Raw genomic sequence first — 21,087 nt, forward strand, 5'->3', positions numbered from 1 at the left:
AAGAAGGACAAGCAGTGAATACACCCTACGATAAGATCCGAGAAGCACTAGAAGAACTCAAGGCGACTTCATATCCCAATGAAAAACAAGAACAGCTCCGGGACTTCCTCCGTTCAACAGTCCTTAGGACGCACGATGGAAGGGCAACATCTCATGAGCAGGAAGATCAAAATCAAAGGAAGTCCGCCTTCGAGAGACTTGGACCAAGCGGAAGTCAAAACAGAGAAAGTAAAAGAAACCATAGTCAAAACGACCGAGTCGAACAACCAAGAAAGGCCAGAAGCAAAGCACCTACTCGGACAACCATGCAAAACTACTCTCACCAAGACAACAGCTGGCAAGAAGGGGACGCTAAATCAGAATACACAGAAGCTAGAACGCACGATAGATTCCCCTATTTTGCAAACAGACTTGCTTCAATATGACTGCCTCACAAGTTCAAGCCGTCCAACCATTCCAAGTATGATGGCAAGACCGAACCAAAGCAATGGCTCAGGATTTACTCGCAATCGATTGAATTGGCTGGAGGAGACGATGACATCAAGACCTTGTTCTTTCCCATGGCCCTAGAAACCATGTCACTTCAATGGTTTGACAAATTGAATCTTAGGATCAATTAGAAATTGGGAGGACTTGCAAAGAGCTTTCTGTGAAAATTTCATGGGTATCATTACACACCCAATCACCCACACAGAGCTAAAAGGACTCAAGCAGAAAGGAGGTGAAAGTCTCAGAAATTACTATCGACGATTTGGCAAACTATGAGCTCAAGTACACGACATCACCCAACGAGAAGTAGTCGAGGCTTTCTCTCACAGAATCATGGCTAGGTGGACAATTTCAAGATTTCTGCAAAGAAAACCCAAGAAACAATGAAGAATTCAGACGAAATAGTGGAAAAGATGATTACCGCAGAGGAAAAGACACGAGAAAGATTCCCGGATAGAAACAACAGAGACAACCCGGACAGGCAAAATCCTCGAAACAACATATATCAGGAAAGAAAACGTGGACTAGACAACACCGTAGCAGTGACTGACAAATCAAGGAAGTTTTCAAAGCCCAGAAGGTATGACGACATTGAAAACATGCGTTGCCCCTTGCACCCCAAAGGAAATCACACCATCGAAGATTGCTACACCTTCAGAGATCGATACATAAGAAAGGATAGTAAGGAAAATACCAAAGAAGGCAATCAAAAAAAGAAGAAGACAACCACGAAGACAAGGGATTCCAAAAATCCAGGGGGACAGTAGCAGTAATCTTTGCTGGGGTCTCAGCTTCCAGAAGCAAACATCAAGAAAAGCTAGCGCTGCGAACCATCATGGCAGCAGAACCGGCTACCCCAAGATATCTCAACTGGTCATAGTATCCAATCCAATTCTCAAGAGAAGACCAATGGACTAGCGTAGGAAACGCAGGCCATTACCCACTGGTTCTAGATCCAACTATTGCCGGTATGACTATCACAAAAGTACTAATCGATGGGGGAGCCGGACTCAACATCATTTTCTCAAAAACTCTAAGGAAGATGGGACTACAACTCACCGAGATGATTACACCAGCAAGCACACCTTTTTATGACATAGTACCCGGCAAGGCAGCAATGCCACTTGGACAAATCACTCTACCAGTTACTTTTGGGACTCCCTCGAACTACCGTACATAGTTCATCAAGTTCGAAGGTGCGCACTTTGATTCATCATATCACGCAATCCTCGGGTGCCCAGCACTAGCAAAATTCATGGCAATACTGCATTATCCGTACCTGTTGCTTAAGATGCCAGGGCCTAACGGTGTCCTCTCTCTTCGGAGTGATTTGAAGCGCGCTTTTGACTGCGATGTTTAGGCAATTCAATTTGCAGCAAAAGCACAGGCCAACGATGGAAGAAAAGAAATAGCCACTGTTGCAGCATAAATGAGCCCAGAAGAGCTAGAGATATCGGCTAAAAAACCAGCATCCTAGCACCACCAAAAGAAGCCGACGTCAAGCAAATCGACCTGGGCACCGGTGATCCCTCAAAAACGGCAACCATCAGCGCCCACCTATCGACAAAATAAGAACTCGCGCTCACCAACTTTCTTCGGGACAACAAAAATATCTTCGCTTGGAAGCCGGCTGACATGCCAGGGGTCCCAAGGGAGTTGGCTGAGCACAGAATTGATATCAATGAAGGCTCCAAGCCTGTGAAGCAACGACTACGACGATTCTCACCCGACAAGAAGGCAGCAATTAAAAGAGAAATCACAAAACTAATGGCAGCCGGATTCATCAGAGAAATCCTCCATCCAGATTGGCTAGCAAACCTAGTTCTAGTACAGAAAAAGAATAAGGACGAGTGGCGCATGTGTGTCGACTACACAGATCTCAACAAACACTGCCCAAAAGATCCGTTTGGGCTACCACGCATTTATCAAATAGTTGATTCAACAGCAGGATCTGCCCTATTATCCTTCCTTGATTGCTATTCAGGATATCACCAGATCGCTTTAAAGGAACAAGTCCAGAGCAAGACATATTTCATCACTCCATTCGGTGCCTACTGCTACAAAACCATGTCATTTGGACTCAAGAATGCTGGTGCCACTTACCAAAGAGCTATCCAAACATGCCTCGGTGATCAGATCGGCAAAAACGTAGAAGCATATGTGGATGACGTAGTAGTAAAAACAAAGAACACGGATACACTCATTGAAGACTTAAAGCAAACCTTCGAAAACCTGAAAAGATGGAGGTGGAAATTGAATCCAAACAAGTGCATATTCGGAGTTCCTTCAGGACAACTACTCGGGTTCTTGGTCAGTTATCGCAGAATCGAAGCAAGCGCCAAGCAGATTTGAGCCATAATAGAGATGGGCCCTCCTCGAAGTGTCAAAGATGTGCAGAAACTAACAGGCTACATGGCGGCCCTCAATCGTTTCATATCAAGACTGGACGAAAAGGGTTACCTTTCTTTAAATTGCTAAAGAAGACAGACAAGTTCGAGTGGACAGAAGAAGCCAACGAAGCTTTCAAGAAGCTCAAGGCATACCTCACCTCCTCACCCGTTCTCACACCTACGAAGAAATACGAAGACATGATGTTGTACATTGCGGCAACTTCTACTGTGATCAGCACTGCGATTGTCATAGAAAGAGAAGAAGAAGGACGTGTATATAAAGTACAACGCCCCATATACTACATCAGCGAAGTACTGTCGGAATCAAAAATCCGATACCCGCATGTGCAAAAACTACTCTACGCCCTCATGATCACTTCACACAAGCTTCGCCACTATTTTGAAAGCCACAAGATTACCGTGGTGATAGATTTCCCACTCGGAGACATCCTACGCAACAGGGCGCATATCTAAGTGGGCAGTTGAACTTGGTGCTCTCAGTATCGATTTCAACCCACGGAAGGCAATTAAATCTCAAGCCCTAGCTGATTTTGTTGCTGAGTGGACAGAAATTCAACAACCTATGTCAAATACCATCCTTGATCACTGGAAGATGTACTTTGATGGATCACTCAAGCTAAGCGGAGCCGGTGCAGGCGTTCTCCTCATTTCTCCAAATGGAAAACAACTCAAGTATGTCCTTCAGATACTATGGCAAGCTACAAACAATGAAGCAGAATACGAAGCCCTCATCCACGGGCTACGAGTGGCAATTACCCTCGGAATCAAGTGTTTACTCGTATACGACGATTCAGCAGTTGTCATCAATCAAGTCAACAAAGATTGGGATTGCACCAAAGAAAACATGGGCGCTTACTGTGTAGAAATACGAAAGCTCAAAAAACATTTTCAAGGACTAGAAATTCTACACGTCCTGCGCGATTCTAATATTGCGGCAGACGTCCTCGCCAAGCTTGGGTCAGACAGGGCGAAGGTCCCACCCGGTGTATTCATAGAGGAGTTATCAGCTCCCTCTATCAAACAACCCGGTGAGATAACCCCTGAAATCTCAGCTAAAGGCGCCCAGATTTTGGTAATCACCACTTCATGGACCCAGGTTTTTATTGATTACATCAAGGAGAATAAGTTGCCAGCAGAAAAAGAAGAAGCTACCCGAGTTGTTCGCAGAAGCAAGAATTACGTCCTAGTAGGGGACAAGCTCTACAGAAGAGCCGCATCATCAGGAGTACTCCTAAAATGCGTCTCATTTGAAGAGGGCAAAGAGATCCTAGACGAAATACACTCAGGTTGCTGTGGAAATCATGCCGCTTCAAGAACACTAGTCGGCAAAGCATTCCGCACGGGTTTCTACTGGCCAACTGCTTTGAAAGACGCAGAAGAACTCATCAGAAGATGCAAAGGTTGTCAAATGTTCACAAGACAAGCTCATGTGCCAGCTCACAACCTCATCTGCATCCCACCTGCTTGGCCTTTCTCCTGCTGGGGGCTAGATCAAGTAGGACCTCTCAAGAAAGCAAAAGGCGGCTTCGAGTACATCTTCATAGCAATTGACAAGTTCACCAAGTGGATTGAATTCAAACCACTCGCAAAATACAGTGCAGCCAAAGCAGTCGAGTTCATCCAAGACATTATGCACCGCTTCGGCATGCCCAATCGAATCATCACGGATTTGGGTTCTCCCTTCACAGCCACAGAATTCCAAAGTTGGGCATAGGACTGTGGCTTTAGAATAGATTACGCATCAGTCGCACATCTAGAGGCCAACGGACAGGTCGAAAGGGCAAACTGACTCATACTAGCTGGATTAAAACCAAGATTGTATGAAGAACTAGTAGACTATGGATCAAAATGGATTGAAGAATTACCCAAGGTCGTATGGGGGCTATGGACTCAAATAAGCAGAGCCACCGGATACTCACCCTTCTTCCTGGTTTACGGATCAGAAGCCGTACTACCTGCCAACTTGATCTGGTGGTCACCAAGGATAGAACAATATGACGAAGGAGAAGCAGAACAAACCCGAAGATTAGAGCTCGATAGTACAGAAGAAGTCAGAGTAAACGCTACCCTTCAATCAGCAAGATACCTCCAAGGATTAAGATGCCACTACAACAAGAATACCCAGTCTTGATCATTACAAGTCGGAGACCTAGTACTAAGAAGAATACAAAAAACCGACGGACGCCATAAACTACTCAGTCCATGGGAAGGTCCTTTTATCGTCACAAAAGTCACCGGACCGGGCACATACAAGTTGATAACTAAAGACAGAAAAGAAGTCAACAATACATGGCACATCAGCCAGCTACGAAGATTCTATGCATGAAAACAACTCAAGGGAAAATATATATACAAGACACAAGAGATCAATGTTCATGATCAATAAAGATAGCGCTCATCAACAACATATGTACTATTATGACCTATCAATATTCATGATCAATAAAGATGGTTCTTTCTCAACAAACATATGTCTTATTATGGCTTTCCCCGAGTTGTTTCCAATCCGAACCAAAAAGCAAAATGGCTGAAAAGATGCCTGAGCATACCGGCCGAGAGCAAAAGAGCTGAAAACATGCTTGAGCCCGCCGATGAGGGTAGCTAATAAGCTAACACCCGAACCAAAAAGCAAAATGGCTGAAAAGACGCCTGAGCATACCGGCTGAGAGCAAAAGAGCTAAAAACATGCTTGAGCCCGCCGATGAGGGTAGCTAATAAGCTAACACCCGAACCAAAAAGCAAAATGGCTAAAAAGACGCCTGAGCATACCGGCCGAGAGCAAAAGAGCTAAAAACATGCTTGAGCCCGCCGATGAGGGTAGCTAATAAGCTAACACCCGAACCAAAAAGCAAAATGGCTGAAAAGACGTATGAGCATACCGGCCGAGAGCAAAAGAGCTAAAAACATGCTTGAGCCCGCCGATGAGGGTAGCTAATAAGCTAACACCCGAACCAAAAAGTAAAATGGCTAAAAAGACGCCTGAGCATACCGGCCGAGAGCAAAAGAGCTGAAAACATGCTTGAGCCCGCTGATGAGGGTAGCTAATAAGCTAACACCCGAACCAAAAAGCAAAACAACTAAAACTAAGCCTGAACATAAATCAGAGCAACTTCAAGACAAGACCCTCCAGCTCCTTGTTCCAAATAGCAAGAGGCTCGGGGGCTACACTTAGAAGATCCCAAGAAGCGCTACACGGTTTCGCTCAAGAAAGCACTCGTACAACGCTTGTTCCTACTCAACAAGACTTGAAGAAAACAAGACGAGGCTTCTAGAGCTCTACCATGAAGTGCTTAGGGGGCTTGCCGGCCCTAGGATATTTTTGCAACCAGAGATAGGACCAGATGCTGACCACACTCCAAGCTAAGCCGAGAAGAAGAAGCTGGAGATATCCTAAGTCTTTTTAGTACTAACAAGAACACAAAGTTTGTCAAGACAACGGTCTATACCGAGTTGTTTACAAGTCACAGATGAAAGCCAGAAAAGCACTCGACAGATCAAGAAAGTTTGTCAAGACAATGATTTACCTAAGCCGAGTTGTTTACGAGACAAAGAAATACAGACAAAGAAGACATCAACAAAAAATAAAGATTCTCCATTCAGTTTTCAAGTATATTGTTTTGTTACAGAAGCTAGAATACAAAGGTCGATTACATCAGGCATTATCATCAGGAAAAGAAACATCAATATTAAGATTATCTACAATCTTCCTGGCTAAGTCATCGACCTCAGGCTCCAACCTCTCAACAGCATCCAGATACTCTTGGCTCTCAGATTCATCGGCAACCTTAGACAAAGGAAAGTCCAGAGAAAGAACCCGAACCTGGGCAAGAACCTTCCTGGTGCAAAGATGAGCACACCTCTTCACGAACTCCTGGAAACGGGTCGGCACTTGGGGAATGAACTGGGCCCAAGAATGACCGTTGTCTGCTGGAGTCCGGAGAAGGTCGGCTACTGACCGAAAAGACTTCCACAAAGCTTTCCACTTCTCAGTAGCCATTGCCAACTTGCCAGTCAAGTCCTCAACGGTCTTTTGGGCCTGCACAAGATCTCTGTCAGCTCCACGCCTAATCAACTTAGCAAGCGCGAGTTCTTCTTCAGCTTGAGTAATTACCTCCTCAGCCTTATTGTGTCTAGTACGAGCGAGTGTCTTCATCTCCTCGATACCCTCCGAGAGCTTCTGCTTTTCAACTCAGAGAGCTAGACCAAGCAACAAAAGACAAGTCAACAGAAAGGCAAATTTGAATACAAAGGAAAGCGAAAAAGAACTCACGATACCATGGCACTCTTTCTTCATGGCCTCCATGTTTTTTAAGGCCTCCTAGGCAGCTGCACCCCTCTGCTTTTCCACCTCAACTACCCAGGCACGGAGAGCCTTCTCCTCATTCTGATGCGTCTAGCGCTCAGTCTCCAACTCGGTCTGACAGAGGTCAAGCTCTGCCTTCAGGGTACTCACCTTAGAAGACAACATTTTCTTGTTTTCAGATGAGAAAAAGAAGCCGGTATGATCATGAGAAAAAGACTGAGCAAAAAGAAAGAGAGAAAAACAAGAAATAAGGACAAGAGAAAAACGAACATCCAAAGAAAGAACTGTAGAAAACTTACCTAGAGCCTTTCCCCAAAAGAAGTCGCAAGGGTCGACAAGCTTCCCCAGGTGGCGGTTAGCTCCGACAATCGATGAGTGGCATCAAACTGCTGCACCACGTCATCAGCCAAAGGCGGACCACCGGAGGCAAGAAGAGGAGAAGGAGAAGTCAGCCGAGGCGAAGAAGGCATGACCAGGGCAATCTCCTAGGAAGCCATGGCCAATCCCTCAGATGAACCTACCGCAATGGCCACGGTCACCTTGGGAGCCGGCAAATTAGCAGCTACGGACTTCGTCCCCCTCACAGCCACCTCGGCGACCGTGCATTTCGAGTCCTGAGACTCAGTACACAAGGGCGCACCAGAGGTTTGACAAGAAGTCAACTGGAGGCTCAGGGAAGACGAAGACCTGAAAGTTGACAAGGAAACTCGCCAAAAAGAATAAGAAAAAAGAGGAACAGAAGCAAAGAAATAAAACTAGAATGCACTCACTCAGCTATCTTCTTCTTCATGAAACCAAAAGAAGACCTCGCAGGGGGAACCACAGCGGCAAAAACATCACCGCCACCCTGTGACAAGAGCGATGCAGCCAGTACTGGAGCCCCAGAAGAACTCGAATCCGATGACCGCTTACTACAAGAGAACAAGACCAAAGTCAGAACAAAAAGAAGGGTTCAACAACAGGGAAACAAGAAAAGAACTCACCGACGAGTAACGAGGGCAGCATCATCATCCTCTTCCTCCTCACTCTTGACCAAGGCCACCATGGCTCCAGCTAAAAAAGGACAAAAGTACTCGGTCAAAGATAAAAACAAACAGCAAAAGGACAGAGCGTATTAATATGCTCACCTAAGAGCATGCTAGCTACAACTAGAGTACCTGGATGAGTACTCGACTGGTGAGACTTCTTGGCAGCAGATGAAGCAGAAGAAGAACTATCCGCTCGCCCCCTCTTTCCAAAAGTACGAGGAGCTCGAGGAACTAGACGAGGAACATACTCTTCATATACGTCAGAAAATGTGGAAGAAACACCAGGAAGCATCATGGTAGTTTGAAACTTACTGGTCAAGGACGCCCCATCAAGACTACCCCCAGCCTCCACATTTGCAGGGAGATCATCAAGGGTAATTGGATCAGCGAAATTACGCCCCAATTCCTATAAAAGAGTAAAACAACAAGACAAGGAAGATTAAGCAAAAGTAGATACAACGAAAGAGAATCAAAAGTACCCATATAAAGAAAAGAACAACTCACAGCAGGGGGCGGGTTCTTTGCGCTGTACTCAAGGACAGCAAGCGGAACAACGCTTACTCCTTTCAGCATCTTCTAGAGACGCTCGAGCACCTCCTCATCGGTCAACTCAAGGGCAGGACCATATGAGAAGGGTCCTCCGCCCTAGAGTACTCGAAACCGTAATGTTCGCGCTCCTTCAAAGGTTGAACTCGGCGACGAAGAAAACTTGAAATAACCCCGAAGCCGGTCAAGCCTTGCTATTTCAGAGTGCAAATCCTATCGAGAAAAAGCTTGATCGTCTGGAGTTCAACAGTCGTCACAGGGTTCTTTTCTCATCGGTCATTAACCAAGGGACCAGAGCCGAAGTGAACGGAAAGAGGAGGAATCAAGTTGGCAGCATAAAACCAGTTAGCACACCAATCCCTTATAGAATCAACCAGGTCATAGTCAAAGAACTTGCTCTTAAGACCCTAGCGAAACTGAATTCCGCAGCCACCAAGAACATTGGTGTCATCACGGTGGGGTTGGGGCTTCAGGCGGAAAAAGTAACGAAAGAGGGAAAGAGAAGGAGGAATTCCAAGGAAGGTTTCACAAAGATGAACGAAAACAGAAAGATGAAGGACAACATTGGGGGCAAGGTGATTCAGGCTAATCCCAAAATAGCCGAGAAACCAATGAAGAAAAGCAGAAGTCAAGAGGAAAAGTCCAGCACGGATAAAGGAAACGAAGAGAATAATCTCACCAGGACCTAGAGCAGGGACCCGATGCTCGCCCGGAGCCCTCCATTCAGCAATGTCCTTGCTCTGGATCAGACCATCGCCAACAAGCTCATGAAGCTGGTCTTCAGTCGTTGTTGGAGCCGGCCAAACCTTCTGGGCAGCCCTCATGGCCATGAACTCTTGGTTCTCGATCACGGAAAGTGATGATTCCTCGTCCACAAAGTCTACCTAGGACTTGCTCGCGGCTTTCTTCCTACCCATGTACTAGCGGAAGCAAAAAGGCACTAGGGAAAGAGAAGGCTCGGACGGCAGTGCTCAGAAGACGACGGCAATGGCGACAGCAGAGTTGCGAAGGCTAGGGTTTGAAGGAAAATTGAGGGTACCAAAGAAAACGTGGCCCACCAGGCCTGTTTTACCATGGCATGAGGATGCAACGGTCCATTTACCGACGCAGCTAAAATGATGGACGACTCAAATCCACACAACGGTACAGTTCAATAGGCAGATTTCAGACTTATCCATCCAGCACCACGGCGGAGTTATCATATTACCACAAAAAGAACTCATCAACAATAAAGCAAAGAAGGGTTATCTCACAAGGAGCGCAACAACCCGGTCCTTACAGAAAGAACTCGGAAATCTCATCAACAACCGGGACATCAGGAAAATAAAGAATTACAACTCAAAAGACAAGATTCTTTCCATTATAACTGGTTTCAAAAAATAGAAGATTACACATCTTACAAGACCCAACGAACTCGGTACCACGAAAAGCAAAGTAGCAAAGAGGAACCCGGACACGGCTAGGCTCTAGAACGACTACGTGTTCCAAATTGCTACTCAGAAGGACAAACCGCCCTTGGCTACACTGTTTTCTTCAAAGGACGGACGCAGTGCATCCAAGGCAGAAATCAGCAGCACGGTGGGACAACATGGAGCAGAGAAGGCCGGTAGGCATCTGTCTACCCAAGTCTGATGTGATGCTGGATATGATGCTGATCTGCACCGGATAGTCTCAGGGCAGGCGACGAGGATCAACCTAGAACTGTCAGATGAAGGATCTCATCCCACATCACAAGACTCCCTCCAACTACCGCCACGTACTTCCAAGTACAATGCTACTGCAGGATTAGCCTACCTCTAATCCCTATCACAAGACTCCCTTCAGCTACGGCAAGATACACAAGAACTACAAAATTCGCCCGGGGGCTGCTCTACTTCACAAACCAACATATTCATGACTATGGAGATTTTAGACCACACAACAAAGTACTCGATGAATCAAGATAGCACAACAGAAGGGTATTTATAGACCAAAGAAGCGGTGCACATAGACCGGCGGCACCAACAGAACAAGCCTAACAAAGGACAGAGTGAAAAGACAGAATTCAATGAAGGAGGACTCATGCATGAAGGAATAGTACTCAAGGACAAGCATATTCGAAAGGATATACCAACACTGTATAACTCGTGAACAAACAGCATTTACACTCAACCACCACCATACAACTACATCTGACAACAGCAGACTACCATAGAATATGCCAAGACCCTGCATCCGAGTTCTTTCTGAACATATGAACCCGAATATATGCTCGAGGGCTGCAACAGCAGAGATTTTTAGTTCTTTTGAACAACTCAGATTCAAGACCATCCAACTTTTTGTTCCAAATAGCAAGAGGCTTGGGGGCTACACTCAGTGAGTGCACTTTTTTCTTCAAAAAAGCGCACGTCACCAAGAGGACTACTTCAAGACAATAGTTTTTCAAACGACATAAAGATTCAAGACCCTCCAACTTTTTGTTTCAAATAGCAAGAGGCTCGGGGGCTACACTCAGTGAGTGCACTTTTTCCTTTAAAAAGCGCACATCACTCAGAAGACTTCTTCAAGACAGACGACTTCAAGGCCACATGACAAAAAGAACCCGGGTATATGCTCGGGAGCCCTTCGACAAAGAATAAGGACGATTTCAAGAATAGATCCTCAAGCTCCTTGTGCTAAACAGCAAGAGGCTCGGGGGCTACATCCAAATGGGAGTACTTTTTTCTTCAAAAAGATACACACCATGCGAAGATCTCACGAAGCGCTACACGATTTCGCTCAAGAAAGCACTCGGACGACGCTTGTTCCTGCTCGACAAGACTTGAAGGAACAAGACGAGGCTTCCAGAACTCAACCATGAAGTGCTTGGGGACTTGTCGGTGCGGGACCCATGGGATACCCCGCAAGGAAGGGAGAAGATCTAGTCTAACTAGGATTCTTCCCCTATAATCTTTGTAGCAGTATTATTCTGTAATCCTACTAGGAACTCTCATTGTAAACCGACTAGGACTCTGGCCTTCTGACTATATAAAGGAGGGCAGGGCTCCTTGGATCGGGAGTTTAGATAAAGATTGTATGACATAACACTTTATGATCAATCCAACGCAAAGGCTAATGCCGACTGGACGTAGGGCTATTACTCGATCAAAGATCGAGGGTCCGAACCAGGATAAATCGACTGTCTCTTGCATTTACCGTCGAGTTCTGCATACGCTGAAGCCCAAACATACTGCCCCGGGGACCCCCGTGGCAGGCTATCGGTGGTCAAACATCGACAGACACTTTTGAGTGTCGACAAAACTAAGAGAACTTTTACTATGCACGGAAATAATATGGTCATTCGTTTGTCAAAATCTAATGGCTAAAAACTGAGACGTACCTATTACAACGAACCTAGGTTGTGTGGCCAGTAGTTAAATTTTGTGGGACAAAAATAATTTAGAAATTAAGCGAAAGGGTATATTAGTATTTCCATGCGCGGGTGGTTTGGGAGTTGGGACTTCGGGTCGACCAATTTGTCCATCGAACCGATCCGCAGGAGCAAAATATTGTTCTTCATGTTCTCTTAATTAACAAGTTAACATGCGGAGGCTTGATTCGACCCGACACTCGCAGCACCGCCCCAATCTGGTCATCTCACCAAGGTGGCACTGACGATTTTTTTTTTAATTTCAACCCTTTTTTGAATATAATTTTAAATCTAACACTGTTAGTTTTTTTTAAACTAACACTTTTGGTCGCGCCTATTACCCTGGCGCGGCCAAATGCCTATGCCGCGCCATGCATGGGCGCCGCACAGGGCTGACGTGGCGTGGGCCGGCCTGGGGGGCGATGACGTGGCTGGTCCTGCCGCGCCACCGACCTTGGCGCGGCAGTGCCGCGCCCTGATCCATGGCGTGGCTGGACCAGATATACCGCGTGCGAGCCCGCCCGCCCGCACGCACCCCTGGCCTGCCCGCCCGCCCGAACGCCGCCGCCGCCACCGCCAGCCGAACGCGCCCTGCCGCCAGCGCCCTGCCTGCGCTCGCACGGCCCGGCCTTGGCCGCTCGCCCACACCGCGCCCGGCCACTCCCGCCGCACAGCGCCCTAGCCAGCCGCGCCACGAACGCCGACGCGTCAAGGCCGCCCGCTCCTAAGGTACCTCCCTCTCGATTTCATATTTTTTTATTATTATCTAGTATAGTTAGTATTTTTTTGTATCCCTACGGTTCCCCCACGTGCCCTCGCAATCCTCGAGCGGCCGGCGCAGAAGCAAAAGAGTTGATGATGGTCTGCTAGTGCTAGCATTTCTAGGAGCATGTAGGGGCATCGAGGTTATTTTCATTGAGTATTAGTGTCTTTGCGATATCTTAGAACGACTATTGTTATGTGACGGAGGAAGTACCTCTTCCCTCCTAAATAAATGCACATCTCGCTTCTGAAGTTAATTTTTTTAAAAAATTGATCAAATTTATATAATAGCGTACTAATATTTATGATACATAATAGGTACTATTACATTAAGCATGGAGTATACTTTCAGTAATAAGCTTATTAGGAGATACAAATATTGATACCGTTTTTTTAGTTTTGATCAAACTTAAACATATTTGACTACTCGAGAAGCAAGATGTGTATTTATTTTGAGACGGAGAGATTACTTGTAATTTTAGAACCAAAGTTTTATATGGATTGATTATGTATTTATTATCTAGTATAGTTAGGATTTTGGGTTTAGGGATTTAGGCTAGTTAGGTTAGTGAATTTGTTTGTGATTTGTTTGTGAACTTACTAATGTTAACTTGAATTTTGTTAATTTGAATACTCTAACGCTTTGTTTATCAATTTATAACAGGATGGCCCCTCCCACGCAGCACCCGTTATACCCCATTCTTGAGGTGGAGTACGACGACCAGCACCGAGCACACATCTTGAGTGACAACGACGCAGAGGTGTCCTTGCCTCCTTTGAGGCCCCGCACTCACACCAGGGCGCATCAGTGGGACGAGCGTTATACGCCGTACATACGGCGTGCCGGCTTCCTCGAAGCTTATCCGTGTTGTCAACCACGGTCTTCCGCCCCTTGACCCAGCACTACTTACTGCAGCTATAGACAGGTGCGAGTGCATTCTTTGTACGTAAACTTTCTTGTAACAAATTGGAGGCAACTAACAGTCGTTCTATTCTTATAACAGGTGGAGGCCTGAGACCCACACGTTCCACCTACCTTGTGGCGAGATGACCTTGACGTTGCAGGACGTGAAGGCTATTTTAGGCCTTCGGTTGGAGGGACTTCCAGTGACAGGGATAGTTGACAACGATCACTGGAGGGAGCTGGTGGCTCAGTTTACTGGTTTTCTTCCACCGGACGACGATGCTTCCAAGAAAAATAAGTGAGTAATTCAAGCCTATTTAATACTTGCATTGCTTTACAGCTGGCATCGGGTCTTATTTTCTTTGATCAATTACAGGAAAAGTTTTGGTGTTTCGTCGTCCTGGATCACAGAGCGCTTTGAGTACTTGGACCCACAAGCTGAGGAGGCACAGATCGACAGGTTCGCTCGAGTGTGGCTCTGGCACTTTCTTGGTGCTTTCCTCTTCCTAGACGCCTCGGGCAACACCATCAGCTGGATCTTCCTTGACATACTTCGCTAGCCGTGGGAGAACATAGCGGGGTACAGCTGGGGTAGCGCAGTCCTGGCATGGACGTATCGATAGCTATGCGTTGCCTGCCGTCGCACCTCAGGACATGCGAACCTTGGGGGTTGCTCCTACCTACTCCAGGTTTGGTGTTGGGAACGATTGCCCGTTGGGAGGCCCCTTAATAATGGTTTACCGGTAAGTACTTCGGTTCATTATATTCTTCCAAGTAGTTAGATATGATGAGATTATTTGTTGCTAATTCATTATCATGTTCAATGTAGCGATGGAACGGGCATGATACACTCCCTACAGCTTTGTATAGTCTGGACGGAAGCACAGTTAGTTAGAGGGAATGCGTGGCGCAAGTACATGGAGTATACAGACGGTCTCGACGTCCTGACACAGCACCAGGTTACGCTCTCTATACTATCGTAGTAGTGTCTTCTTCGATGTACACTATATCACAACCTAACACAATTACGAAATTTCAGGTGTTTTGGTGTCCTTGGGATTCTCCGGAGCTCCAGGGCTATCTGAGTCCTGTCACTAGGGACGAGTCACACGAGTATCGCTGCGACGTCCCTCTTATTTTCTTCCATGTGGTCGAGATTCACTTGCTCGTCCGGGTCTACAGACAGTTTGGAAGAATGACAGGCTGCCCACCACCGCTTTACTCCACCAATCAAGCATTGCACGGGTGCGTTATCGATTAATAACAATGCTACAATTTAGAGGTGTGTTTGGTACAACTAACATCGTTTTGTTGCAGGTTTGACCGCAGAAAGAGGTACAAGACCAAGGATTGGCGCGTGACACACAGCTCGTACATCCATTTGTGACAGACCAGGGTACCACTTGCGGTCCTTGTGGGTCCTCCACACGACCAGCACACCTTCGATGAGTACCTGCGGTGGCTTCACGGGTCTACGAGGACACATATCAAGCCCCCGTACATTGACGTGGCGATTGACGAGGACTCAGAGAAAGATGTCATCGAAGATGTGTACGATGTTACCACTAGGGAGGACACACAGCTACAGAGAGCCCCGCTTCAAAGATATGTGGTAAGATACTTGAATGGTACAATTTGTTATCCTTTTGGTATTAAGTATGTGTATTAAAACTATCCAACCGCGTTTCTATACCCAGGCGACACAATTGTCAAGGCTGTCCAACGAAGCAGCGTTCCGGCTTCACGAGTCTAGAGGGCAGGGGCCAGGCGTTCTCGCGGCTTTTGTGGAGGTAAACATAAACTTGTCTGTTTCGAAAATATTTCTTTAGTGTATATGCGTTTGGGTAATGAACTAACTTTAACGTCTATTTATGCCGAAGGTGAAGAAGAGGTGCAGGAAGCTAGCTCAGAAGTTGAGCTACATGGACACTCCTTATGAGGCACCGCCACTCCCCACGCGGTCGGGTGGCACGTCTTCAGCCTCTTTGAGGACACCAGCCGGCTCTTCTCAGTCGATGACGCAGGGCGCCACTACCACGGTGCGTACACCACCACATCATAGCGCTGGGAAGGACCCTGCAACCGAGGACGAGGTGGAGGACGACGACGACGACGACGAAACCACGGGCTTCCGCAGACAGCACAGCCAGTGGGACGAATGGTCGCAGCACGAGATCGGCATGTCTCAGCTAGGTGGTGCCCCGCTTGATACCCAAGGAGCCTCACAGGTACTATCAAAGATAGTTTATTTAAATACGTAGGCTACATGAACTAACGATCATAAAGAATTACAAGTAATCGTGCGTATCATATACCTGCAGGGTACGAGCTGTATGCACCGTCGATGCGACCATACCGACGTTGGCTACACTCCCAATGTGTTGCCAACAAATCTGAAGAGACAGAGGCGTCCGAGGGATCCTTACACTCCTGGGTCTTAGTTTGTTAGGTCAAACGAATATTGGCATCCGAAACTTGCAGGGTTATTTGGTTATGTTATCTCAAACTTATGTCAAAACAATGAATTTGTTATGTGGCAGCTTGTCAACTTGCTTCTTATTCGTTTCTTTGAGTCGCGGCAGCACTGCTGGCGAGATTAAGTACCCTGCGTTCGGGAACCGACAGTCCGGCGTATCTGGACGCCGGTGGCAATTTTTTGTAATTGATTAGTTAAAATGGTGCATAACCGTATTATGAAAGACGAAAAATTAATCATTGGCTTATCAAATTCTCTATTCGGCCGTGAAAAAAAACTCAACAAAATACAGGCGCGACGCGTTTCGATTCTACCATCCAGGTAGCCCGGGCCGGCGGCAGGCGCAGCGGCTAGGTGGTTTGGCTGCTCGTGAGGTATATTTGGTCCAGCCGCGCCATGTAACAGGGCGCGGCACTGCCGCGCCAGGGTCGGTGGCGCGGCAGGACCTGCCACGTCATCGGTCCCCCAAGCCGGCCCACGCCACGCCAGCCCTCTCCCACGCCACCATGCATGACGCGGCACATACATTTGGCCATGCCAAGGCAATAGGCGCGGCCAAAAGTGTTAGTTTTAAAAAAAAACCGACAGTGTTAAATTTAAAATTATATTAAAAAAAGGTTAAAATAAAAAAAAAATTGCGCTGGCAACCCCCCCCCCCCCCCCCCGCCGCATACCCCTTGATGCTGATAACACGTACCCTCTTGATGCAGACAATGTCCCGTTCTTCTGTTGCTTGCACAAATCGAATTGCTTATCCAATAAAAAAAATATGGGATTTGCTATATTTTAGATGCCTGAAATATAGACTTTTTTCAGGCGACGGCTACAGGCCACTAGATCTCTATCTAAAACTCAGGATCTGTCCCAGTTGTTTTTTACGCTTGCATCCTAAAATACCCGATAAAAACTGCTATCCCTTAACGGGCCCACCAAAAATAAACCCGTTAACCATGGGGCTCTGTTCTCAAACTCGTTTGGGTTTTGCACACTGAGCCCAAAACACAGATAAAGCAATTTGGCCCATTATAAGAGAACAACATCTATAGCTTTGTGCGTTAAATTAACGAATCTGCCACTGCACCCTGCTCCAAGAAAGAAATAGATCCTGATGAACTTGAGATCCAGAGAAGCACGTAACAACAGAAAGCGACGAACAAAAAGTAAAAGAAGATCAAGAAAATGGAAGAATTAGATGATCCGTCCAAGAAAAATTTGAAGTTCGTGCTCTTGTGGGGCCTTCAGCTCCTTGCTTGTCATCTTCTGTAGCCTTGTTCCTGTAATTATGCAAAGGAATTTGTTATGTATTTCTATATTCCTGTTCTTAAAAAATTACAAAACACAAATATGAAAATTGCACATTTGAAATAGTGCAACTAGTACTTGCTATTAATGAAATTATACTGTATATGTATATAATTAAAAATTCCGGGTCATGCAACTGAAGAAGCCTGCTGAGAATAAAGTTAACTAGTGCTAATGAACAAACAAAGACAACAGTTTAAGGATTGCTAACAGTGGCACTATCACTTCAACCAGCAGTTTTGGCGACATTTCACAAAGACAACCAGGATTCACAATCTGGGACACAACCAGACCTATTTGAACAGCAATACATTGAAGTATAGCACTGAATTTGAGCAGCAATACATATATAACCATTCTGAATTTGATGCACCCTGCAACTCAGCCTACATTTAACTAGACAAATTTCAGCAGCAGACCTATTTAGTACTTATTAGCAATTTGAAGAACCATAGAAGTATATCACAGAAATCCTAGTCAAGAGTCGAGTAAGAACAAAATACCTTTGGTGGAACCATTGATAGTCTTCAGGCAAGAATAACTTGAGCTTGAAAACTCCCCCTGCAAGTAGTCCAATCAAAGTTATTAGAGACCATATTAGAAAGCACAAAAATGACAAAAACCAGTGCTTTGTTTTGCATTCTTTAAACAGGACAGAGAGGATGCATTAGTGGCAGCAAAAAGTCATATGAGACACAAAAACATACCAGAAGTCTTTTGATGAAAATTTACTATGGAAAAAACACGAAATATCCTGGGAAATGAAGCAGACATGCAAGGAAGACTTGTTTATTAGCATTAACAAAGATAGAATGACAAACTGCGACAAGCACATCCTGCTATTAGAGATCAGATTGACACACAACACTTCGTGCACACAAAAACTAGGGCCTACAATCAGTTGAGACACCAGATATGTGTGTGCAACTGAGACTGAATTTCCTTCCACCAGTTGCCCATCATAGACAAAAAAAACAAAAAACGAAAGCATTGAGGCTATATCAATGCAAGCTACATACATGATCATCCTCCATAGATCATGTAGCGAAATTGCAAAAAGGATAAAACACACAAATCAAACCAGGACAAAGGAACCATGATTTAGAATGGGACACAAACACACAAGCATTACACATAAATGGAGTTATTCATCATGGGATGCAGTTGTTTTATACCTTGCTCTTCACAATCCTATAAAGTTGAATCACATCTCCAAAACTAAGACAGCTAGCCATATCTGAAGCTCATTTAAATTTCAATTAGCTATGCCAATGGCAATGCCTTGGTTTCTTGAGGCCATAGGTACCACACGCCATCTTCATACTTCAAGTTAACTAGAAGTGCAAGGCAAATTTACTACTTATAATCATCTTAGGTGCATCTTAATGCAGTTTGTGTAGCTCTGAACATTACAAACCTGAAATATGGTGGGTGTGGTTAAACTGAACACCTGCATAAAGTGGGTTTCTGGACAAAATCCAGTCCAATAGTTCAGCACCCTCACATAATCTGCAAAAATAGAAGGTAAGACTTAAGAGTTGGTTCTGTGTATAGGAACCTCTATTTAAAATCACATGAACATTTATGCCATTCTTAGCTACATTTTGGAAAAAGGAAGGTTCTAGGTCCTGACTAATGGTGACTGTGGAAGATGATGTTATATTATATAAGAACAGCATCAAGTTGACAAACATACAAGAAGGTCCTAGACACAAATGAACAATAAATGTGGTGTGTGCTGGCACAAATCACAAAAAACAGACAACTTTTTTTCTATACAAACACAAAGACAAATATATTGAAAGGATCAAGATGCCCAAGAGGGGGGTGAATTGGGCTAATTCTAAAATTCTTTGCAATAATTAAACCATACACTTAGCCCACTTCATCCCTTGTGCCTAGAATGTGATTCTAATGATCTACCGCACAAAAGTTTAGCACCCTAAGTTCCAATCCTACTCTAGCATGACAATTCTAAGAATGTAAAGACAAGAATTGAATTGCTCAAATGTAAATGCTCAAAGTAAAGAGAGAAGGAACGCGGCGATGTTTTGCCGAGGTATCGGAGAGTCGCCACTCTCCACTAGTCCTCGTTGGAGCACCCACGCAAGGGTGTAGCTCCCCCTTGATCCGCGCAAGGATCAAGTGCTCTCTACGGGTTGATTCTTCGACACTCCGTCATGGTGAATCACCCACAACCGCTCACAACTTGAGTTGGGTCATCCACAAGCTCCGTCGGATGATCACCAAACTCCCGATCACCACCAAGTCGTCTAGGTGATGGCGATCACCAAGAGTAACAAGCACAAACTCTCACTTGACCACAACAAGCCTAATGAGAAGGGTGGATGCACACTTGCTACTCTCCTTGCACTAATGAGGCCTTAATCTTGGATTCTCAAATCTCAATCACCTTACTAGGATCTTGCTCTCCAAAGCACTCTCAAGGGTGTTTCTCAGCTGATCAAATGGGCAAGAGACCTCCCTTGGATGAATAGACGAAGTATTTATACCCCCTCATTCAAAACGAACCATTAGGAGGTTGCGTCAGCATTCTGTGGGGTGATCGGACGCTCCGGTCAAGGTGACTGGACACTCCGGTCAGATATCCCCGCCATAGAGCCGTTAAGTTGTGACCAGACTCTGACCTGCGTCCGATCAGCTCTGACCGGACGCGTCCAGTCACGAAAACTGCTCTCTAAACCCTTACTGATGTTGATCGGATGCTGGAGCCCAGAGTCCAATCGCTTTGCTGTTCAGCGTCTGGTCAGTAACTGGAACCTGACCAGCGTCCGGTCAGCACTGCCCGGACATGTCTGATCAGGATTCTCCCTCTCTGGAACCTTACTGGAGTTGAGCGGACTCTGGCACCCAGCGTCCGGTCACATTTCTATCAGCATTCGATCGCAACCAGATGACTTCTCCTTGATCAAATGAACTGACCGAACTCTACTGCCAGTGTTCGGTCACAACCGAATCAGCGTCCGGTCAACATTTGATCCTCCATTCACTTCTAACTCTAAATCATATGTGAATAAAGTTCGCTCTAATTGATCTTTGGGCTACTCCTGAGCTACCTAGTGCTAGATTTGACAAGTGTGCACCACCCCTAACCCACTAGACTCACATAGGTCAAGCTACTAGTCCATACCCCCCTTAATAGTATGGCCAAAGGAAAAACAAAGTCCTAAACTACTCTAAGTGTCTCTCCAACACCAAACGACACTTAGAACTAGTCCATCCTTAAGCTTGCCGTCCATCATTGAAAACCGAAACGATTTCCATCGTAGGGGCATGACCACCATGATTGCCCAATCAATTGCCATTACCATGACCTAACTTAATTGCCTCTGTAAAACACATGTTAGTCATAGTAATCTCGTATTGTCATTAATCACTGAACCCCAACTAGGGGCCTAGATGCTTTCAATCTCCCCCTTTTTGGTGATTGATGACAATACAACCTCGAGTATGTAAA

General features: G+C 45.7%; 1 pseudogene; it reads right to left on the bottom strand.

Annotated features, from left to right (window-relative positions):
• Positions 1-17,478: 17,478 nt before the first annotated feature.
• The window catches only part of LOC136479797 (disease resistance protein Pik-2-like), a 33,126-nt pseudogene continuing 29,517 nt past the window's right edge, over positions 17,479-21,087 (bottom strand).

The sequence above is a fragment of the Miscanthus floridulus genome, chromosome 9 (assembly GCF_019320115.1).
Source record: "Miscanthus floridulus cultivar M001 chromosome 9, ASM1932011v1, whole genome shotgun sequence".
Taxonomy (NCBI): Eukaryota; Viridiplantae; Streptophyta; class Magnoliopsida; order Poales; family Poaceae; genus Miscanthus; species Miscanthus floridulus.